General features: G+C 40.4%; 1 protein-coding gene and 1 long non-coding RNA gene across 3 annotated transcripts in view; one reads left to right on the top strand and one right to left on the bottom strand.

Moving 5' to 3' along the window:
* Window positions 1–143: 143 nt before the first annotated feature.
* Window positions 144–6,072, bottom strand: LOC122152874. 2 transcript variants are annotated; one of them, XR_006164836.1, is made up of 3 exons: window positions 6,013–6,072; window positions 4,679–4,827; window positions 144–3,568 (listed from the first exon to the last, which is right to left on the bottom strand). It is a non-coding gene; the product is annotated as an uncharacterized LOC122152874 (long non-coding RNA). The 2 variants fall into 2 exon arrangements; XR_006164837.1 differs by lacking the exon at window positions 6,013–6,072 and adding an exon at window positions 5,563–5,606.
* A 38-nt stretch (window positions 6,073–6,110) lies between these two features.
* The window catches only part of LINGO2 (leucine rich repeat and Ig domain containing 2), a 545,477-nt gene continuing 527,507 nt past the window's right edge, over window positions 6,111–24,080 (top strand). The window contains exon 1 of the mRNA XM_042787612.1: window positions 6,111–6,555. The gene's annotated coding sequence lies outside the window, so the exon portion shown is untranslated. The remainder of the gene's footprint in view (window positions 6,556–24,080) is intronic.

Raw genomic sequence — 24,080 nt, 5'->3', positions numbered from 1 at the left:
ATACTGACAAAAAATTGATGCTTACTTGAATGTAAGTTTCAGGTATCACTGAAAATAAATTGTGTTTATTAATTACAGCATTTGTAAATTCTTGCTACAGTCCCTTGTTTCTACCAGATGATAAATTTAGACTCAGGCATTTATTGGCTGCCATCATACTTGAGACTTTCATTTATTCACAATGCACATTCTGTTAGTTTATGTTCACAACATACTTTCTCGTATGTAGCTCATATTCTTCAAATTGCATACATGTACTGTAAGTAAAAGTACTAATAGGTTAACTAACAACTATATCAAGGTTTAAAAAGAAGCCAAAAGACGATGTCAAATAAATGTTGGAAGTAAATGGTACATACTACTGACATTAAGCTGCCCACCTAAACTGCCCTCTTTTCATCAAATGACAAATGATGTCACACATTTTATTCCTTGTCTGTCAATAAAATTATTGCTTTTTCTTCTTTATGACAAATACTAGAACTTTGCTAAAATTAGCCCTAAATAACATTTTATCATTTAAAGCAGCTTTTGAACCGCAGCGATAGCTATATCCTGTTCCTTAGTAGAGTATGAGTGTTCTGTAGCTGGCCTTTGAAATCACTGAGAGAAAATGCTACTTTAGAAAATGCAGGTTGGGTTCACCTGTGAGATACTCCTATTTTACACTGGTAAATTACACTCTCTTAATGCTATTGACATCATACTTTTCATAGAAATTGAAGTAAAGCAACAGTGAATAAGAACCAGAAAACATTATTTGAAGAAAATGATAAGCTAGTTTTCTTTCAGCTAGATTTCAAATGATTCTGATTTAAGAATAGTTCTGTGCTTTTCTCAGTCCTTCTACTTCCAACATTAGTGTAATCTTCAAATAAAATGGAAGTACATACTGCTCGTGTATGGCCATAATCTATAAGCTAAGCAGATGAACATACATCATAACTTCACCTTTTTGAGAGTTTACATTTGCTGTGATCCTGCTTCTGAACAAATAAAGAGAAGATGGGTAATTAAGCACAGAAGACAATGTATCATTTCTGTGCAGACAGAGATGCATGTAATTCTGGCTTTTCTGACTTTGAAAAAATAAAATAAAAAAGCTTATCTTCCAGCTTTTGGGAACTGGATGATTAGTAAATAAACAGTAGTTTTACTTTACTAGCACTCTTACTGGTATTTAAGAGAAAGTGCTTCTCCTCTAGAATTATTTGGTGTCCTCTAAAAAATGAAAATAGAATTTCTGATTTGTAGTTTCTAAATACATAATTCATGGTTGCTGAGTATAGCTTAATAAAACGGCAACAACTCATAGGTGATTAAAAATCTAGTATGGTGAAACATTCACCTCTGTGATGAAAGAAGAACAGAGTATTGGGTATGAACTTATTAGCGGTAAGTATTGATATATACACACATATATTTTATGAAAACTCCTTCCCCACTGAGCAATGGTTGGACAAAGGGGGGGGTTGCCTACCATACTGAAAACTGGTATGGCTAGAACTCAGGAGTTCCCATTACTGCAGCATGCACAGAAGCTATGCAGAACTACAGAAACGTATTATTTTTGTAAACATCATGATTTGAACACACACCTATGTGCCTGTGTTGATTCTCACACAGCATGCCTCATGTCACCAAATTCTAAAATATGTCTACCTGGTCACAAAAATGTGGGTCCCAAACGTGTAGCAATCCTACCTCCTGCACAGGTTCTCATTCAGCAAACTAGGAATGTCACCCCCAGCACGGATGGCAACAGTCCCACCTCCATCAGCTCTGCTAGGCAATGCTCCCTGATCACAGCTGGGAGAGCTATGCAGCCCTGATGGGCTTGCCCTTGGACTTAGGGGATTTAGCCACTGTTCACAGGTTTCACTCTCCACATAGAGAAACTGCAAGTGTGGGCTTTAAATGAATGATGAAGGGTTTCGTTTAAATCTACTGATCAACTTTTAACTCAACAGAACATTTGTGAATTCCGTTCAAACCATTTCTCAGTCAAATGGAGGAGATGCGTATGTAAAAACAGCTGAACTAAGAAGGTATTAGATGCTGAATAAAAATGGTGGCAATGTAAAAACTATTACATGTAAAACCAATCTTTGATTTCCAAGTTGTTTTTTGAGTTTTCCTTCAAGGTTAGGAATAATTTTACATGGTAAAAGTAATCTTTCAAAACATTTTAATTTTTTTCAAGAAATTGCCACTGATTATGTAAGCAGCATTTTTAAAAAAATGTATTTTCAAAATGTTTGACACATTTTAGCGTCAAAAGTACTTTTTGAAAAATTTAAACCGCACGCTGATATGCGTTTGTGGGTGCTAAACCATTTTTTTCCTTATTTTTCCTTTTGTTTAGAGATAGAGGCACACTTTATGATAAGGTCCAAATTATGATTTGGCCTATGATTTCATTCTACTTAGATGCCAAATAATATGCTAAAAACTGGGGCAAAGAAAACATGAGAACAGAGTGGTAAGCCCAACTCTTCAGAGATTCCTAAGTTTTTTTATAGATTCGAACACTGCAGATACCCAAAACAATAGTAAAAGCACTTTTAAAAGTCTGAATTCTTACTATAGAAACCTCAGAGTCCTAGACTGGTGACTGGAGGAAATGTTTACAAATCAAATATAGCAGTATTTTTGATACATTTTATACTTCTTGCTAAATGATCAGTGATTCGAAGGTTAGTTAATTTCATCTGAAGAGGCATTGTAATCTTTACTTATGATAGTTGAAGGTAAATGCATAATCATTTTTGTTTCTATAGGAACTACATTTTCAGAGTTAATTGCAAAGAAAGTATAGCTGTGATCTGCTTTCTCCTTCCTTCTCCCGAACTTACAGCAAAAAGGAAGTACAACACCCTTTCAAAGGCCCTTTCTAATTAAAGAGCTAATGGCTCTTTGAAAAATGCTTTTAGATTGCATTATGCACATAATTCCCCACAGCAAAAAAGTCTCCTCAGCTCCCGTTTTTATATGGAGACCTGACTGTATGGCCAGCAGTACAGAAACATTAGTTTTCCTGTTGTGCGTTGTTGTTCCAGATCTTATGAAAGCCAAATACCTACAACTGAAAGGAAATGGCAAGGTTTTCAATCTGCAGTAAGGTTCAGTACCCTACTGCAGAAGCTTCCCTTGTGATTCACAATGCGTTGAACTCGTCATCACAACTGAGATTTGACTGATGAGATGCTGTAGAGAGCTTAAACATTTTCTATTGCTTGATCATTTGATGAAGTTCCCTTTGGTGATCTGCTCTCCTTGAGTTTCAGTCTCTAAATTACTGCAAAGTTTAAGAGACATTTATTTTTCAAATTTCACTTGTAGCATCTCCTTACTTCAAAAACAACCCTGATGGGTACAGTGATAGCCTTAGTATTTTCCTGCTTCTGTTTTCAGTCTGTAGTAATTCAGTCTCTATATAGCTATCCTGCTTTATCTTCCACTTAGAGAACACTCACGAGGTGGCAGTATCCAGGAGAGACTCCCATTTATCTTGTTGTCAGTACACTTCTTGGAGTAGATGGAGTACTTTATCTTGCTGTTTATAAACCTGCAGAAAAATTACACTTAACTGGCAAATTTTAGATACTTCTATATGCAGTATAAAATTTCCACCAGGTATGAAAACATCAGTGTAATTTCCTCAGAACAGCGATCTCTTTGTATTACTAGCACTCAACAGAAATCATAGTAATGTTTCCAAAATTTTTTTTTTTTTGTAACTAACTACAGCTCAACAGCTGGGTCCTAGTAGTAACAGCTTCGGATACCCAATCTGAAACCACTTGAAGGAACCCTGTACCATGCAGTCAGCACTTTCCAACACTGGGTTTATTTGAAAAAGTCAAGGAGTCAATTGCTTTTGAATCCACACAATAGGTGCACAAAAGAGTGTTTTTTATGAAAATTGTTTCACAGGGTATAGTTTACTCCTGGTTCTTCTCCAGACTTTGCAGGAGCTCTCAGTCATATTATTATGGGTTATTCCCTCCTAATGTTTCTCTTCAATCCTACGATATCCCATATAATGTAATATAAGCCATAGTTCCCCTGTGTGGATAAAGTGGTTGGCATGTGATTCTGGATTAGCAGTGCTTCCTTTTACTGATGAGTGCATTACATGTATTACAGCACCGCTGGACACAGAGACAAGGTCAAGATACTGCTCTTTAGCTTCCTATTTATTAGAGGCTAAAGTGAGCTAGCTGCTCTTCTTTGGTGTCAGCATCGTCATTTGGGTTGCTTATGCCAGAGGTGGAAACAAAAGAAAACAGGAAGTCTTTATAGCACTGAAATGAATACAGAAACTGACTGCAATTTGAAGGGAAAAGCTTCTGCTGTAAAGAGAAGAGTTTTCTTAACTCTGAAGTATGGCTACCAGGGCTACTGCTTGGGATGCACCTTGAAAACAAAACAAAACCTTGGACAAAACATTGGTAATAAAAGAAAAAGTAACTACGTTTCAGTTGTGTTTGCTTCCTTTATTCTAAGTCTTCCATTGTTAATCAAACTTGTGCCTGAGTTTTGAAGAATGTGATTATGTGTATTTTCATTTACCCTCTACCCTGCTATGTTAGTGAAAAGCTATGCAAACTGTATATACGCACATTTATACATGTGTGAAAGTGAAGACAGAGTGCCAAAAAACTGAGCAACTCACAGTTATCATTCAATTATTTGTAACTTTCACATCAGTGCTCCTACTGGTAAAATTCCTTAAATGTGCCAATTTTTCATTGGTTTTATAATACGCAGGTTTCTGAGTATTGCAGCCTCCAGCCAGGTTTCTACAGACAGGGATGTGATTTGCTGTGGGTAAAAAAAAATTGAAAAGAAATAAAAGATCATTCTTAGAGTCATCTTAGGGAACTGGCGTTGCTGCTCCCGAATTACTCAAGACGAAACTGACACTCCACATCCCTCCCCACTCCCCCCCCCCCCCCCCCCCCAAAAAAAAAAAAAAAGTGTTAAACGCAACTATTTCAAAGTGTGCGAAGGACAGAACGCGTGGGATACCGAGCTCCAGAAACCACGCGGCACGCTGCAAACGCCGGGAGGAACGGGAGCCGCGACAGCTCTTCCAGCACCACGCAATAAGCCGAGCAGGCGGCCCAGGGGCCGGAGATGCCCTCGCACCACCGACGCGGCCAAATTCCCCGCCACGGCACGGGCTCGGGGAGGCTTCGGACGCGGCCACCTGCGGAACCGCAACGCCGAGGGCGACCGTCATTGCTCCGCAGCCCCCACACGCCCTCCGGCCGGGCACCCCCCCCGGGGCCTCCCCGAGGAGCCGGTGCCCCCTCGGACGCTGCCCCCCTCTCCCTCACGGCCCCTCCCCCGGCTGCCGGGCGCTGCCCCGAGCGGTGCCGTCGGGCGGGGGCGGTGGCAGCGCGGTCCGTGGGGCCCCCGCCCGCCGCCAACCCGCACCCACGCCGCCCTGGAAATGGCCGCCCAGCCACGCGGCCCCCGAGAGAGACGCATCCCTAAACGCGGAACCCCACGGAAGCGTGTGCGTGTGCGTGTGGGGGTTGTGTGCGTTCCGACCTCCGCGGCGTGTCCCCGCACCGCGCTGCAGTCCCCGCTCTCCCCGGGAAGCGGCGGGGCGGGAGCAGGGTTGGGGCGGGGATCGACCGCGCCACCGCCTGCGCAGGGGAGGAGGGGGCACCGCGAGGGGCGGGGGGGGGGGGGGGGTGCAGAGGCCCCCCCCTCACGGCGGGGAAGCGGGGTGTGGGGGGACGCTAAACGGCCGGACGGCTGCCTACCCACGGCGCGGCTGGGGTGGGGGGGGTGGGGGCTCCACACCGCAGCCCGACAGCGACCGGGGTGGGAGCTGGGACTCCCGCCCCTCTGCGCAGCGCTTCGCCTCCCCGAGGTGCCGCCGCCGCCGCCTCGGCGAGACTCGCCGCTGCGCGAGCCACGGCGCGGAAGGAGCCGCTCCGCCTCTGACAGAGACGCCCCCCCCCCCCCCCCCCCCCCCCCTCCGCCCGCCCTCACCTCGAGCTGGCGCTGCCTCCCCGCGCTGCCGGCGCTGCCGCCTCGCCCGCAGCTCGCCCGCCCGCTACCGCGCCCCACCGCCGTCCCCCCCAGTGCCGGGCCCCGCCGAGGGGCAGGCGGCCAGCCCTCGCTCCCGCCGCCCGGCTGCGGCTGCCGCGCCCCCCGCCCCGCCGCAGGGAAGGGGCAGCGGCGCGACTACCAGGCGGGAGGAGAGAAGCCGCCGGCAGCTCGGGCAAGCGCGCTGCGGCTGGGTCTCCGGGGATGGACTGGGCTTCGCCCTCCGCCTCAGCTTGCCCGCGGTGAGGAGGGCGGTGACCGGCCGCCCCAGCCCGCCGGGGAGGAGAGGCGACCCCGCCTGCGCCGCGGGGCCGGAACGACCCTGCTCACGCCCGGTTAAATGTCACGGCTCCCCGGCTGCTCCCCGCCGCCGCCCCGCGCGTCGCTCACCTCGGGAGGGGGCTGTGAAGGTGGCGGCAGAGGCAGCCTCGGCTGCGGCGCGCCCCGCCGCCGCTCGCCGTGAGAGAGCGCCCAGGCAGCCGCCAGGTAAGCGATGGGGGAACACCCCCCCACACCCCACACCCCCCCCCCCCCCCCGCCCCGGTGCCGTCGGGGGCGGCGGCCGCGGGGAGCCCGTCCGTCAGGGCAGAGTAACTTTCGGGGGGCGGCCGTGGTGAGCGGGGGGTGTGTGGGGGGAGAGGAGATCGCAGCGCGGGGGCTGCGCCCCCGCCCCGCCGTGCGCCCCCCCGGAGAGGGGACTGCGGGGAGCGAGAGGCGGCAGGACGGGGCGCAGCAGACCACACGCACCCCCCACCCGCAGCCTTCCCAAGCCGGCCCCATCCCCGGCTCCCCCCTCGAAGTCTCTCGAGTGAGCGGCGGGCGGCGATCCCCGCCTGCCGGGGTGGGGGGTCAGGGTGCCCTAGTCAGGGCGGGGTGGGGGTGGAGGGGGGGGCGCGCCGAGCCCAGCATCACACCCCCTCCGGGAAGAGCATCCCCCGCCGGGCTGAGAGCCTTGTGATGGGGGACAGGAGTCCTCCGGGGGGGGGGGGCTCCAAGCGACGTGGTACAAACACAATAGTCCTTTGTCACCAGCGAAGAGATGCTTCCACACCTGTGTCTGCTTCCATGGTGGATGTGCTCGCTGGAGTACGTGCATCAGTAAAGTGGGAGTTTGGGGGGTGTGGGGTGTGTGAGAAGACGCTGTTTTACCTTCTGCAAAGGTAAAAACCTCCTGTTTAAAGGAGCGGCTCAAAGTACACGCAGGTGCTCCTGAACATACCTGGAAGAAAAACAAAGGCAAGAAAATCACCTGCCGTTACATCGTTTCTTTAGTCTTTTGAGCTGAAATTACATGGTTTTGCAAGTCCTGTCCCATAGTTGCTGGAGTAAACATCAAATGTTCTTAAGCATTTTTTCCTCTATAGCTTTCCTTGCCAAGCTGAGAACTGCTGTGCTTTCTTGTTATACACTGCTATTTCAAAATGCTGTTCTTTCAGAAGACCTTCTCATTTAGAAAGGAAAACGTCTGAACATTTCAAAAATAAATCATATTTAAACTTCCATTGCTTGCCAAATACTGGGGGTGTGTGTGGGGGGGAAGGAGCACACAGTTTTTTTGTGGCTTTGTCATAAAAATGAGCCATGCAGTCTTTATCACAGTCAAAACTACAGCACTGAGGGAATGGAAGTGAAAATTAGTTTGTGTAATGTTCAGGGAGGTAAGCCATGACCTGTAAAGCACACACTCAGTAGTTCTGAAGCCTTACCCTGCTTCTTACAGTGACGCATCAGGGATTGGGTGGTCTATAATGTAAAGTGTGTCTAAGAAGATTTCACCTGAAACTGCTGTATATACCTGAAAAGAAACATATTGCATTTTATTCATCGTAAAGGAACAACAACAGCTGTGTCCACATGAAAAAAAAAAAAAAAATCCAGTAGGAGGTGGAAGAGAAGGATATACCTTCCTGAGCTTCTACCTTCCAGTGAAAACCACACAGTTAAAAGCGATGGTCAGTCTCCCTCCTGTTTGCAGTCAAAGCACCAGTAGTTCCATTAGGGGCTACACCCTTTCCGGGAAGTGCTTCCCTGTGAAGGTAAAGCTGCGGTGTGGTCTACTTTGATACATAATGGACCACACGGGAGGGTGCACTAACGTCAGTCTGTTCCTTACTCCTGTGTAAATATCCTAGTCAAAATGTGATTTGGGATTTTTCCTTCAGATCAGTGCTTTAAACGATTGACTCCTCAGCTACTGTGCCACCTTCTTACTTTTCTTACTTGAAACGTAGTGAGTACTGCACACAATAGCTAATCTGTGTGCAGCAGAACAGCGATATTACTCCTTTTAGGCGAACAGAAAATCCCTGAAAACTGTTTTTACTGCTCTAAATTCCCTCTTGAGAAGGTAGGAATAACACCTACGTAGACTGGACAAAGTAAGGTGTGATCAGCTACATAGGAACAGCATGGTTTGGTAGTATTAACAGGTATCGGGGATTTTTTGTTATTGTTCTAGAATCCAGGCATTCTGTGAAAGGGCTCTAGGTGGAAATGTTATCCTGCGTAGTAGCAGCAAGAGGTTAAGGAATACAAAGTATTAAAGAAGCTTGTTAGTTTAGACAGCTGTCCAAAAGTATTGTGATTAGTACTATGTTGGCATGCCACTGCGAACTAATACCGTGGATTTGGGTATCCTGCAGTTAAGAAAAAAGACCAAAGTAACTTCCTGTTCATAGTTCTGAAGCTGTATCATTTTCCTCCAACACAGAAAGGTAAGGAGGTGTGAAGATTGGAGTATTAGTGACTGTGCTGAGTTTAAAAATGTAAATCTATGTTAGTGGCTTTTTTATATCTTGTATTTAAGACCATTCATGTAATATAAACACAGGGTGGGTGTGGTTATTGGGGAGGGTATCAATGAGATTCTAGGAGGATTCCTGTGGTGTTTTTTTATAATTCATGCCAGCATGCTTGTTGCCATTTTTTTTTTTTTTTTTTTTTTTTGTGTAGCTTTTGACTGTCTAAACCTTGGGGAATAAAGTGGGGAAAAAAGGTTAAAGAGTTCTGAAGGCTTGGTATATGGTTATCTGTCGGTTCATTGGCTTGTCCTTAGTGAGGAGGTAGATTTCCTTCTAGCTGTTTCTGCTAATCAAAAACCCAGATGAGGGACAAGTGGATCAGTTTCAGCAAATTTATACAATGCTAAGTATGTGTATTGCTGCACTCTTTTGTCAATGAGTTTGTTTGGCTACTAGTTCTATAACACATTGTGTTAAATACATTCTAATTCTTTGTACTTTCTCTTCACTTCTTGTACAGATATTCAGGACATTTAAGAAAATTCTCATTCTAATTAGTCACTGATTGACATCCCTATGTCATTATAAGGCAGATTTGGCTAAGCTGTATCTAATTATGAGTCTTTACAAATTATTGCTCATTCCTAATTAGTACAATGACTGGTTTAACTGTTTATATTCCAAAATCTTTTCAGCTCATATATTTTCAGCTAGGAACTTTTTTTTTCTTTGAATGTAAAAGCATAAAAAGAAGCTTTTTCTTCTTTTCTGAAAAGAGTGGCTTCTCTGTTATCTTAGAAAAATATTAAAACAAATGAGATAACTCCATAAAGAATGAAATTGAAGTGTTTGAAATTTATAGGCATTGCTCCTCAAGACTGATGTTCATTCAGCATACCAATCGATGCTTTCTGTGCTGAGATATCAATATTATTCCCATGAGATATGCTGAGTAGAGCTCATGTTTGAGTTGTTTGCCATCTCATAAGCCTTCTGATTCCTGTGGACGATTCCATTTCTTAATGATGAAAATCTGTATATGGAAGAAACATAGAAGATAATTTGTCATCAGTGTTGTATAATGACATTTTGGTGACCCATTTTCTGTTGATAAAATGCAAATCTTGTGATTCCCCCCCTTCTTTCAGCAACTATCCTGTGAAGCAGTAGTTCATGAGATTTTTTATAATCATACTGATCAGTTATATGATTAAAGTCTAATCTCTCATTTCCTTTGAAACTTGAAGTAGATATCTGTATCAGCAGATTGTAGGCAAGTCTTGTTATATATTGATACACTGTTTGTGTTTTCAGTTTGATGATCATTGTGAAAGTCATATTAGGTCATTATGGGTACTTAATGGACATGTTTTCTGTGAGATGGAATTAGTGAACAATTTAACCCATCTTCCAGAAATACTCCTGATTGCATACAAATAAAAATAAGGGTGCATTGAAATGAATATTTTGTTTAAAATGGAAATATTTTTCTTAGTCCCTTCATAACAGCCAAGAAAGCCCCTTTGAGTTTGAGTTGCAAGAAGCCAAATCATACCATACTTAGTGGATTTTCAGTGACATTGTCAAATCAGGGTGATTTAAAAAAAAAAAAAAATATTTCAGAAGACTAAATGTTTCTGAAGGAGATGGGTATGTGAGTTTTCATTTTGATGGGCCAATTACATTTCCCCAAAAGAAAGGAAATTGAGAAAATTGGGTTTGAGTTACACAGATAAAGCAACATAACATATTAGATGTCAATCTCAAAATTAAAGTTGCAGTGCAAGAAAAATAAAGTAAAATAGTGGCAAAATTTTGTCATCATTGGTAATAAAACTATAATGTATTTGAATGGAGTGAACAGAATTACATTCAGCAGAAAGATTTGTCTGCATAAAATTTGACTTTATTGTGGAGTTTGTTTGATTAACTGCAAAATGCTTGTCCTTTAGTCAGAATGAAGAAGAATAATTATTCTACAGTCCTATTACTTTTTGTTTAGCTAGAATTTATACAACAGTAGATTGTGATATTTTATTACTTTTAATGAATGCATGTTCTATTTTTACATTTTTAAATAAAAAGTTTATGTCTTAAAGCCATTCTTCAGGTGAAGACAGTTTCTTTTAAATAGTAAAAAACCCCCAAGTATTTCCTGTAAAACTGTAAGGTATCTTAACTCTTACTTGCAATGAAAATATACTTTTTAGATTTGAAATTATTCCTTTAAGAATTGCATTTGTTCTGATATTCACATTTAATGCTTGAGAGCAACCAGTGGTCACCAGCTCAGCCTATAGGAATTAAATAGGAGAACCTCCCAAAGTATACCTCTCTTCAGTGCTGAAAACGTGTAAGATCCATAGGGTTGGCATTTACTGAGGCAGGGCAAGGGCCATCCTCGAGCTCTATGAATTCAGAGCCCCATCTCTAGGGAAGAGTGGGATTTCACTGGAGTCCTTTCTCTCATAGTTTTGTTGTGACTGAGTGTGATATGGGGAATCACACCTCTAGAGAAACCAGATAGGCTGGCCTTACAACTGGACAGCTACTTAGACTGTCATCCTCTTACCACTTTCCATCTTCTGATTAGTGTTTCCTCCTATTATTTCCTTCACTTTATCTTGTTTCTGAGAAAACAACATAAGTTTTTCAGCAAATGGTGTTTATCTCTTGTTTGCTGTGCTTCACAAACTGCATTTCAATTTGTGATTTGCTGAAGTCCTCGTGGAACAGCAATAGATACTGGTCATGAAGAGCTTTGCAAGAAACAGTCTTTTGAGAAAAGCTCAGTTTGTCTTTTTCAGGCTTTTTTTTCCTTTAAATCAAAAAGGTTTATGTTCCTCTGTGACAAGCCATGAAGTTGGCTTCCCATTCACAGCACACGTGGGCCTCGGCACTGATATTTCCCCACGGTTGGCCTGCGCCCAGCAGTTTGTTAGCACCATACTGTCACTGCAACACAGTATTCCTCTTAGCAGTAGTAGGTTGCTGAGGATGTGTCATGCTGATCAAACAGTCCAGAGTCCCCAAAGTATTTTCCTGGGGTTTGCGTTATCCTGGAATGTCCATTTAAAAGTACCTAGTGATAATATACAAATTCACTTGTGGTTAGGAAATAAATCACAGTGTTTCATCTTACTGTGAATACTGTTTGCACTGTAATGTTCTTTGTTGAACTCCTTGAGCTTATCCTGTTTTGGGTCCAGTTGTAACCTCTGCTTTCAGTTTGAATTTAGATGAGTCATGGGTTGTGTTAGTGGCTCTACCTGAATATAGAAAAAAAGTAGAAGTTCTTCAGCTGCATCAATTAGTGAAGCTCTGTTAAAGTCCATAGGACTACAGTGATTTGTTATAGTGTGGCTAATAAAGCCCATTAGGTTTTGAGTGGTGGTTAGTGGGCTGTGTGTTTAAAACACTTTATGCAGGAAAGTGTTCTTTCTTAGTCTTCGTGGATGTTTGCTGTTATGGCTTCTTAGATGGAAAATACTAGCAAAGGTCAGTTAATTCCAGTGACTTCTGTTTCAGTTTATTAGAACAATAGTTCATTCTTTTGATAGACCCAGGGAAATACAAATGTCTGCAAACCCATGATTATGTCAGGAGCTAATTTACAGCCCAAATTTTTTGCACTGAAGTCATATAGTACAGTTATGAAGAGAAATTATATGCATACAGTTCAGATCTTTGAAAGAGGTAAGAACATTCAGACTTTTAAAATTATTTTTGGAAAAAAAGCGCTCAGGATTATCAAAGTCTTCAGTTAATTCCTAACAAAAGGTAGTTTGAATGAAGATGTATATCTTACAAATGTGTAAGTATTTAAATGTATTCCTGAGACCTGTAACCACTTTTCTGACATTCCTTATGCTCTAGTAAATTCTTGGTGCCACCAGGCAGGAGGTTGTCAGATGGACTTGTAGTCAGACTGAGAGGTAGCAGTTGGGAATTCTGGTTGTTCAGGTGGACTGACTGGGTTATAAGAATTGCAGATAACATCAGGAGGGAGACGAGGAGAGAAACAAAGTCCTCAGGAAGAAGAAATTCTGCTTCTCCTCAGGCCCTGGAGAAAAAAAGGAGGGGTAAATTTCAAGATTGTGAGACTTTGCCACTTGGCCATCTTCAGACCCTTAGGATGTACTACAACTGACAGCCCCAGTAAAGAGAAGGTAGGCTTTCTGGATGCTTGTGGCAAAATCCAATGTTTCTGAAGAGAAGCAGAATAGGAAAGGCTAAAGCAGGACTGACGTTGGTGTGTGCCTGTCAGTGTGTCTGGGGATGAGGAAGCCAGCCAAGCCTGTAGCCTCCCAGCATCAACGTAGCTGGCTGTTCTCAAAAGTAACCAACTGCATTTAGGCTTAAACATTGTGATGCAGTTTTCCAAGTGTATGAATAATTGTCTTGAAAGGAGAAAATGTGCCGTTATTCCTGTTAAAAGTGTTAGAAAGTGTCAGGAGATTCAGAAAACTAAACGCTCATCTTTAAGGGCCAGGTTCGAGTGCAAGACTGAGTGCCTCCAGTGCTACATGTATCTATCCAGACTAGGACAATTACATTCACCAGTAGTAACAGAAATAGATTTTTGATTTTAAATCCATGCAGAATTTAATTTTGATAATATATGAAGGGAAGATCCAATGAGAAATGAGTTGGGTTCAGATCAGTACATGAGATAGTCTGGAAGAATAAACAGAATTCTACATTAGCATATGACTTTATAGTCCTTTTGATTGTAATTTTTTTTTTTTTTTTTTTTTTTGGTGGAATACTGACAATGACCAACCATATGTGGTGAGAAAATACCTGTCTTGTGCCATCTTTGGACAATTTTCCCACATGAACCGAAACACCTTACAATGCAAAATAAGCACTTGGGCTATAGGCAAACATGTAAAGACAGGAGATGTTCATTTATTGCAGTTTGGGTAGTGGAAGCTTTCAAAGAGTGAGTGGACCAGTTTAATTTGATATCAGAGTTTCTCTGTGTTCCCTGTGTAAACAAGAATTCATTCCAGTTGGGAATTGACTAAGTTTGTTTGACTGAATTGCAAAGTAGATAAGTAAATTCAGGAAAGCTAAAAATCCAACAAATACTTGTTTCTGTTGCCTCCGTAGAGGATGAGGAGGAAGTAACCTTAGAGTTACTGCAAAGGTAGTGAAGAGAGTGATCAAGATAAAAAGCAGTGGAACAATGCAGAAATTAAACTGCAATAAGTCATAAAGGTGCAATGGCTTGCTTCCAAGATTTCTGAAGGAAGTACAAAGCCAAGCTTCTGAGTGACTTATGAATCTGTAATTTATTTTTAAATACTGTGTCTGACCTGGAGGATAGCCAACTACTAGGAAGAAAAATGATGTCAGCAATTAATAATAAGTCAAGCCCCAAACAGGTAATTCAGAAAAATAAATTAAGTCAACATCCTAAAGCATCTAGATGAGCATGTTAGGGGGATGTAAGACTGCTGCTTACTTTAAGTAAGAAGACAAGTGTGCAGATCTGCTGATGGAAACGGTCCTGTCCAACTTCCTCACTGTCAGCATGACTTAAAGTGAGTGTATAGTTGCAGTCTTACTAACATATACCTACTTCTCTCAGTGATAATGTATCCCTTTAAACTGTTCATAGGTTTTGATGAACAGCATGATTAAAAGGCCAAAGTTACATGCATGTTCTTAAAAAAAAAAAAAAAAGATTGTAAATAAGTTGACATTGTAGTTGTTTACACCAAACACTTCTGTAAGGTTTTTTATTTTGCTCATACCACATCCTGAAAATGGAAGTTGAGTTGAGTTGTTAGGTCTTTCCTCCTCCTTTAGGGATAGAATTTTCAGCACAGGAGTCATTTGAGAAAAACTATTTCTTATGAAGAAATAAATATAATTTCTACTTTGACATTAAAATAATTAAGTACCGGGCAGTGTTATACATTGGGGAGTGCAAAATGAGTCATCAAGTATCTCCTGTCAAACAATTACAATGAAAAGTCAAATTAAAATAGTTTGTACATAAAAAGAAAAAAAAATGATTAAAGAGGATATAAAATTTTTACTTGATCTATTTCAGTAATTATTTTGATCTTTCTCTATGTGAACAGTTTTCATAGTTTTGAAAACAGACAAAGGTAAAAGAGAAAAATCCCTTGTGATGAGTAGATAATTAAAATCCTACATATACAATGAGATTAACATGCTAAAGCTTTGAAATGGAAAAGGTAGAGATATGATGAGGGTATTTAATAATACATATCCTGGTTTCTATTTTTTTATTTTTTTCCCGTTAGACAAACAAAAAGTCACATGATGCGAAAAGAAACTCGAATTACAAAATATTTTAAAATTAATAATGCATTAACCAAATAGTATTGAAGTAAGAATTTCGGGAGAGTTTCTTTCTTCCCAAACCATAGAGGTATTATATTTAGGCAAACCTTTTCTAACCTCAATAGAAGAAAAAAAAAAGGAAAAAAAAAAAAAAAAAAAAGTGCACATTCTGAATACCGTAAAAAATTCCTTTGCATTACAACATGTTATACAATTGCTTGCCTGTGTTAGGAGGGGTTTAGCTGTTCCTTTGGGGCTTTAGCTGTTCTGCTGAAGCAGTTTGCATTGCTCTAAAGGAAGGGTACCAGACAGTAAGGATCATCAATTTAATTGTTGCTCTTTTGGTTATTGCACCACTAACCAGCTTAATTTACATGTCCGTTTGACCAGCATATGCTACTAGTCATTGCTTAAAAACAACTGAGATGTTACTTTGCAGTTTGGATAGCCTTCGAATACTTACATTAGCACGTAGTTATAATCATGTAGTATTCTATATTAATACACAATCTTGATATTAGATTAAAAAATAACCCAATTAAAAACTTTTACTCTGCTTAGTTTCACTTGATTTTACTTTAAAGCAGTGTGTTACAAGTATCTGATATTCTGTGTTTCATTTGAATATAGGTCAGGTGAGAGCTGCAGTTGAAGAAAACAGATTATGGTTAGATTTGACAGCTACCAGCCACCAACAGTTCATTGCTTGTTCAATTTAGGGTAACAGTACTGAATATTTGGTGCATCTAAAGAAAATGACTTTTTTTCATTGTTGCCTTTTATAAAGTAATGAAGCTATTGCTGTAGTTTGCGGTTGGGAGATACTCTTGTTTAGCTGAAAAATGGAGTTTTACTGGAAGTAAGGAGATGTTCATGTAGGAGAATTAATCTTTTTCATCACTGTAGGTGTTTCCTAACAGTATGCGAAATTTGTATCATGTCCATGGCTGCTAGATTTTACACTTCAATGTGTAATCAAGATCACAGTTTTATTTTATTCATGTGCTAGCTAGGTATTAACAATATATGGAAGAACACTAAATGAGTGCCTGTAATATATCAGGAGCTTACATTCTGCTTTAAATTTATCTGTCTCAACAATATGGTGTTTCTGTTGGTACTAGCAATATAGTGTAGGTTTTCTGAACACATGAAAAAAAACTATACAAGAAAGGTAGAGAGGAGGATGTGCAGATAACCCATGCATTTTTTCAATTTTCTACTTTTGACTGAAACAGATTTTGCTATTGTTGTCTTCAAGTACAGTCACCCTGGGTATGTACTTGGATCAGCATGGAGGTAGAAAAGGAGAATGGTGAGACACAGAAGTAGGATATACCTAGAAGTTCCTAAGCCTCTTCAAAGATGGTGTCAGACATGCAAAGTCAGTTTGGAGCAACTGTATCATGGATAGGCCTTCTTCAGCAGCTGTCAAAGTACAACATGTTCTGTTGTAATATTTTACTGAATGCATTGTGGTCATATCTCTTATTTGAAATTGATTGTGCATACTTGTGAAAATTAGGTAATGCTTTTGGGCCTGTGACAAGTTACCAGAACATTATGTAACACGTAGGCTGTGCAACTGACAAAACTCTGTAATTTGCTGTTTGTTCAGTCTTTTTGAAGCAAATAGAAAACTGCAGAAAGTAATTCTGCAATATATACACAACAATTTGGTTCTTTATGTTGATTTAAATTAGAACAATCAGTTACATTTTGAACTCACCAGAAGGATTTATAATCCTAAGGCTCTCTGATATTTACAATAAAGAGATAGATGCACAACTTCAAGCTCTTTTGAAACTCCTGCTCTGTAATTCTGTGTTCATTCTTGCAGAATTTACCTCTTACGCACCTCATAATTCAAGCTGATGTCCATTTTAAAGGAGTTGCACACAATTTTGCATGCATTTCTGTGTAATTTTGAGATCTGAGACCCAAAATACTATTTCGGTGATTTATAATTTTTACATAGATAACCTAAAAGTAAGTATACAAAAAATATTTTAACAAGAGGTGCTGATCAGTAAATATTTGATAAATTAAAAATGAGCAATATTTCTGCTTTCTGCATTCTATCCCATGCTTGGATAAGAATTTTTATCCAAGTAATCCAGTATTTAAGAATATTTACAATTGTGGTTCCTAACTAGACACCTGCAGTATTTAGAGGCCATTTTCCTCAGCTGTCAGAAAAATAATTTAGACTTGTGTATGAAGTTCATACCTTCATCTTTCTCCTGTAGTTTAATTCCAGTTAATAATTATCAGCACATCATTCAAAGGTAACAACAGAGATATTGCTCACTGATGGTACTTCTGTGCTACTCTTAGAGTACTGAAAATATTAACTCCTTTCCCGACACTTTGTAGTTGGGAATGATGGTAGGTTTTTCCTCTGAATCTTTGAAATGCAAATGCTGAGCTTTCTTGAAGTGGTAAGTGCATGAACTCTGATATAACTAACTATTCCCCTTACAGCTTGTTACACAAATGTTTTGCCTCAGAAATTAAGAAAGGAGTGAATTTCAGCTATTGATAATATTAATTGTATTTGCAGCACATATTAATGCAAATTTTTATATTTATGGTGGCATCACTAGATGGCACTGCTCTATGGTAAGTTGTTATATTTTCCTTTTCTTAAAATGTTCATTCTCTTATCTGATTCATGCCATAGTGAATTGCCACTGGTTCTGTGGTATAATTTCTCTGGGATTTGTGGCAAATGGCAAGAAAATTTGACTAAAATAATTTTTGACGAAGGTTAAGTCCCTAAACATGTTGGTGTTTTGGTTAAGTGTTTGGCAAGAGCAGAAGCATCCTGTTTGACAGTTTCTGTTCCAGGACTAATAAATAGAAAATATCAGACAAAAAAAAACTGCAGTAAGAATGTTCTTCAGTTTCTGTGTTGCTTATATCTTCTCCAGTTGTAAATCACCATGTAAGTGTATCTTTTATTTCTTGGCAGGAAGATGATCATATAATCCTAAATTTGCTAGTTGACAATTCTAGCTTTTCTAATCTTAATGCTTAGTTGTTGAAGTGCATAATGAACGGGAAGATGCAAAGCAATCCCTCCTGTCACTGAAGTGCTAGCAAGGTGTGTGGCTGATGCTGCTTATTCCACAACCTTCTGTGAATAGACTGCTCTAACAACTCCACATCCAACTCAAAAGTGTACTTAGGACACCATCACTGCAACAACACTGTTACTGAACAGCAACTACAAAGTTAAAGAGTCTAGCAGACCTAAAACCATCAGCAGCAAAATAAGGAAGCAGGGGCTGTTGTTTGCATGTGGCATCTTTTAAAAGTTTAAGGTACCATCACCGAGTCTATCACTAAAATTAAATATGTTATGGTAACAAAGTTTGGTAGGACTTCCGTAAGGGGTAGTGTCTTAAAAGTTCTTATGCATTGGTCTGGTTTACTCCTGGATTTTGTTCTTTTGTTATTATGACACCCTGGCACAGTGGGGCTCCAGGCCTTTTTGGTTCCTCATTTGTTCGAAGAACAGTATAAAAGAGTACCCTCATCTAATGGCTGCATATGAAAGGAACTGCTTTTGATCTCCAGTAAAGAGCTCTCAGGAGTGTCTTCAGTTCTTCTGTCTGGAAGTACTGTAAGGCATTTTTTAACCAGAAGTTGACTGAGTTTCTCTTAACATCAAACCCACTGTGGGATTCTCTCAAGAGTAGGTGCCAATACTGTGACTAAAAGCAGGCAGTAGGCATTAGCTGTTGTCAAATTTTGAATTATTAAAGAGTTAGACACTCATTTATGAGCTTGTCATTTGCAAAGGATTCTATGCTTTGGAATGATAATGGTGGATGGAGGTGTGCATGCGATTTGGGGATTTATTCCAGAAGAAGGATTTATCAGTCTAGATTTTGATGAATGTTACATTTATTCTCCCATGTGTTCATACTGTGTAGTGTAAGATCAGGAAGTTTTAATGAAAGCCTTTTTTCCAGCATGGTAATTTTAAGTCCTTATTATAATACAGAAGCTATTCTTTCAGTTCTCTAAAGCTTTTTGTTATCAGTTTGTTTTTCTTTCTTATTAATAAAATGCAATCATAAAAAGGCAACAGTATTTAGCCAAAACTTTCAGAAAATATTTTGAAAGAGGAAACTACAAATTCTTTGACAGAAAATACTGAAGTATGACTTGATTGTCAGCATGGATTTTTTGTTTTTATAATGAAAATGAAGTGAAATGGTTGTTCTTAAATTACTTTCAGAAATGAAGATATATATTTCATTATGCATTTATTTAATCTGGTTACTCTTCTGAAATTATCATTTTAAATAATCTGCAGATTTGGTTTTGGTGATGATAATTTGCCTTAGAGCTAGATGAAAATGAATTTTGCAGAAGTTATCCGTGAATAATTTTGGAACTTCATGAAGGGTTGCCAAAGAAATCCATAAAATCTAGTTTATTTCATAATCCATCAGTTTTGATGTGGAGACAGGAAGATTCCGGAGTCCTGAGTGTGGTGTTGGCATGGTAATACCCTGTTCAAGGAATGTCAATTTACAGATGCCTTTAATAAGCAGTTTCAGATTAAAGTAGAATGCAGTATGAGGCAGTAGTGATGCTAGCTTTGAATTGGAAAAATCTAGGTTGGAGAATCATTAGCTCTGCATATTGAGACTGTTGTTGATGTCTTCATGCAGTAACCAAGTGTTTGATACAGGCACATCAGTACAGGAATACTTACTAAATTTATTACCTGCTGGTTTTGATAACAGTATGCTTGTGTCTGATTCCTAAATGTCATTCGAGCTGTTTTGTTTAAAGAATTAGATTTGTGGACTCTGAATATGTTGTAGTTAGGAAACCATTTGTTCACCAGCTCCTGGGTTAGTAGCCCCATTACAAGTATGTCACACCAGTGGTTGGAATCTGAACCTCATTCTGTATTCATTTCTGGATATAGTTCGCTGAATTGGTGAATAACTTAAGAGAGACTGAACAAACTGTGACCGAATTTATACAAGAAACTGTCATATAGACTGCAGTGGTAACAACAAAAAAGTCTTAAAATGAGTCATTTTCTTTTAGTGCTAGGAAAGTGATTTTAGTAACACAGGAAAACATTGTTATGCCTAAGGCCGTTCTGTCTCGACTTGACTTGAGTCAAACTAAAACTCCTTTCCTGACTTCCCTTATTGCCTTGCTTTCAGTTATAGCTGTAAAAGTACAGGCACACATTTTATACTTTTCTGTGGCAGGAGAATGCATTTCTACTTTCAGTTCCTTGTAGGAAACTTCTTAAGGATAAGGACCTCTCTTTACTAAAAAACTAAAAAAAAAAAAAACAAAAAACCCACACCGCTAAAAGAATAGAAGCATATTTGGCAAATGACCTCTTAGTTTGCTGTTTTACGAAGTAACAGTCCGATTACATAGAAAACATTCTGTAGTGTTTTCTTTACAAAGTCTTGGAAGATAGTGGGAGTTTCAGGTATTTCCTAATTTATATTTCAGAAGGACTGAAAATTGGCCACTTTGTTTCATAATCAGTATTTGAATTGAAAACTGATAAATAAAAAATGACCATACACACTTCTGAACCTATTCATAGGTATGAAACACTTTGCAGTGTAAACAGCATTACAATCACAACAGTAATTTGGGGCTATTGTATGGGGATAGAATATATTTGTATGTAAATTACCAATTTCCTTTATGAATATAATATATACAGAACAGCTCCTTTATAGATACTTAAACTAAAAATATTTTACACTTTTGTATGTGCAGTGCTTATGGGTAGTATCTTTACAAATTCACTTTGCAAATCTTTAAGGTTACCATAGACTGTTACTGCTTTATAGAATGTAACATATTCCCAAGCTATACAAAACCCTGCAGCTTTATTAAACAAGCTAAACAGAAATGCTTTTAATAGAGAACCATATAAAATGGAAGATAGCTTTGTACAACACTACAAGAAAACTTGGGGGAGTCTTAGAGACATCTGATGAGCTATCCAGTGTTCTACACTTAGTACATTGCAGAGTAACCTAGAATTTCAAGCATGACGAATTTATGCTTCTTATACTTCATAAATTAGTCTGTCTAATGAAGTTGTACTTTATATAAATCTCAGGGGCTTAACTGAATTGTCTCAAATGAGTGGGCTAAATTATACTGAGTAAGCATATAGTTTTTGTGTTGTACTACATATTTTTTTTGTTGTAGTAATTTAGTGAACTCATGTCTGTAGATGCTTTGTCAAGTCTGAATGTTTGGTGCTCAGCTGAAGTCTTGGCAGTGAACCTGAGAGGAGTAGTTATTTACAGTACCTGTTTCTGAAAAGGCCCGTGCTAGAGTATGCAAGTCTGGATTTTGTTGCTTTTTTTGAGTATTTTTGAAACAGTAAAAGGAAAGTGTAAATTTCCTTGCCAGGCCCTAAAATGCTGATCTCAAGGACCTGCTAAACCAGGTGGAATTCAGACCCAAGATGTCTCTTTAGAGATATTTAGGAAAAAGATAATCTTTTCCAAAGGAACATCAAGATTTCCCCTGATCATGTCTGCAGGTCTTGTTCTCTGAATTAATGTGTGCAAACCAATGGAATAGTTGATGTGTAAACTCAGCACTTAGGGGTTGTATTAGAAGAGAAACAATTAAAGAGGACCCTAAGTAGGTTTTTTTTTTATTATTTTTGAAATTAAAATAAGACCACTTTAATTTAGAGTCAATACTCATAGAATCATAGAATGGTTTGGGTTGGAAGGAAACTTTAAAGGTCATCTAGTTCCCAGCCCCTTGCCATGGGCAGGGACACCTTCCACTAGACTGGGTTGCTCAGAGCCCCATCTAGCCTGGCATTTAAGCCCTCCAGGGAGGGGCCAGCCACAGTTTTTCTCTGAGCAACCTGTGCCAGTGTCTCACTGCCCTCACAGTGAAGAATTTCTTCCTTATAGCTAATCTAAACCTACTATCTTTCATTTTAAAACCACTACCCCTAATCCTTTCACTACACTGCCTGATAAAAGTCCCCTCCCCATCTTTCCTGTAGCCCCCTTCAAATACTGGAAGGCCACTATAAGGTCTCCCCAGAGCCTTCTCTTCCCTGGTCTGAACAATCCCAACTCTCTCAGCCTGTCCTTGTAAGGGTGATACTCCAGCCCCCTGATCATCTTCATGAGTCTCCTCTGGACCCATTCCAGCAGGTCCGTGTCCTTCTTGCATTGTGGGCCCCAGAGCTGGGCACAGTACTCCAGGTGAGGTCTCACAAGAGCAGAGTAGAGGGGGAGAATCAACTCCCTCAACCTACTGGCCACACTTCCCTTGATGTAGCACAGGACACAGTTGGCTTTCTGGGCTGTGAATGCACATTGCTGGCTCATAGTCAGTTTTTCATCCACAAATACCCCAAAGTCCTTCTTCTCAGGGCTGCTCTCAAATATACTTATTGCCCAGTCTGTATTTGTGCTTGGGATTGCCTCAACCCATGTGCAGGACCTCACACTTGTCCTTGTTGAACTTCATGAGGTTTGCATGGGCCCACCTCTCCAAGCTGGCAAGGATCCCTCTGGATGGCATCCCTTCCCTCCAGCAGGTCGACCACACCGCACAGCTTGGTGTCATTGGCAAACTTGCTGAGGGTGCACTCAATCCCACTGTCCATGTCACCAACAAAGTTCTTTAAATAGCACTGATCCCAATACCAACCCCTGAGGAATGCCACTCCTCAGTGGTCTCCACTTGGACATTGAGCTGTTGACTGCAACACTTTGAGTGTGATGATCCAACCAATTCCTTATCTACCAAGTGGTCCATCTGTCAAATCCATGTCTCCTCAATTTAGAGACAAAGATGTCATGTGGGACAGTGTCAAATGCTTTGCACAAATTCAGGTAGATGATGTCAGCTGCTCTTCCCATATCCACCAATGCTTTAGCCCCATTATAGAAGGCCACCAAAATTGTCAGGCATGATTTGCCCTCAGTGAAGCCATGTTGGCTGTCACCAATCACCTCCTTACTTTCCATGTGCCCCAGCATAGCTTCCAGGAGAATCTGCTCCATGATCTTGATGGGCACAGATGTGAAACTGACTGGCCTGTAGTTCTCTGGGGCTTTCTTTTTTTCTTTTTTAAAAAATGGGGGTTATGTTTTCCCTTTTCTAGTCAGTGAGAACTTTGCCATACTGCCACAGCTTCTCAAATATGATGGACAGTGGCTTAGCCAGTTCATCTGCCAGTTCCCTCAGGAACCGTGATTGCATCTCATCGGGTCCCATGGATTTGTCCCCCTTCAGGTTCCGTAGATGGTCTTGACCCTGATCTTCTCCTATAGTGGGTGGTTCTTCATTATCCCAGTCCCTGCTTTTGCCTTTTGTAACTTACGCAGTGTGGGTGGAGCACTTGCTGGTGAAGACTGAGGCAAAAAAGTCATTGAGTACCTCAACATTCTCCATATCTGGAGTAACCCGGTATCCCATTTCCTTCCAGAATGGGTCCACATTTTCCCTAGTTTTCATTTTATCACCAATGTACCTATAGAAGCTTTTCTTGTTGCCCTTGACATCCCTGGCCAGATTTAATTCCATCAGGGTTTTGGACTTCCTAACGTAATCCCTGGCTGCTTGGTCAGTTTCTCAGTATTCATCATAAACAAACAAACAAACAAACAAACAAACAAACAAACAAACAAACAAACAAACAAACAAAACCCTTATCCCTTCTTTAAGCACTACTTTTTTGTATATGCTGCAGCAGAAGTTAGAGTTTTTAATAAGAACATCTATGCATATTCATACAGAATATTCTATTATATTTGTTAAGAAATCCAACATTTCTTGGAGAAGTTTGATTTTTATTTTAGGAATGTGAAGAAGAATTTTTTGGACTTACTGCTGTCATAACAAGTTCTTTACAGCTTCTGTCACTAAGAAATAAAAATGCACGTTCCTTATAATGGA

This window comes from Tyto alba, unplaced genomic scaffold (assembly GCF_018691265.1).
Source record: "Tyto alba isolate M040663 unplaced genomic scaffold, T.alba_DEE_v4.0 Super-Scaffold_13, whole genome shotgun sequence".
NCBI classification, from domain to species: domain Eukaryota; kingdom Metazoa; phylum Chordata; class Aves; order Strigiformes; family Tytonidae; genus Tyto; species Tyto alba.
Note: the sequence above shows the minus strand (reverse complement) of the source record. Positions and strands in the feature narration are given on the sequence as shown.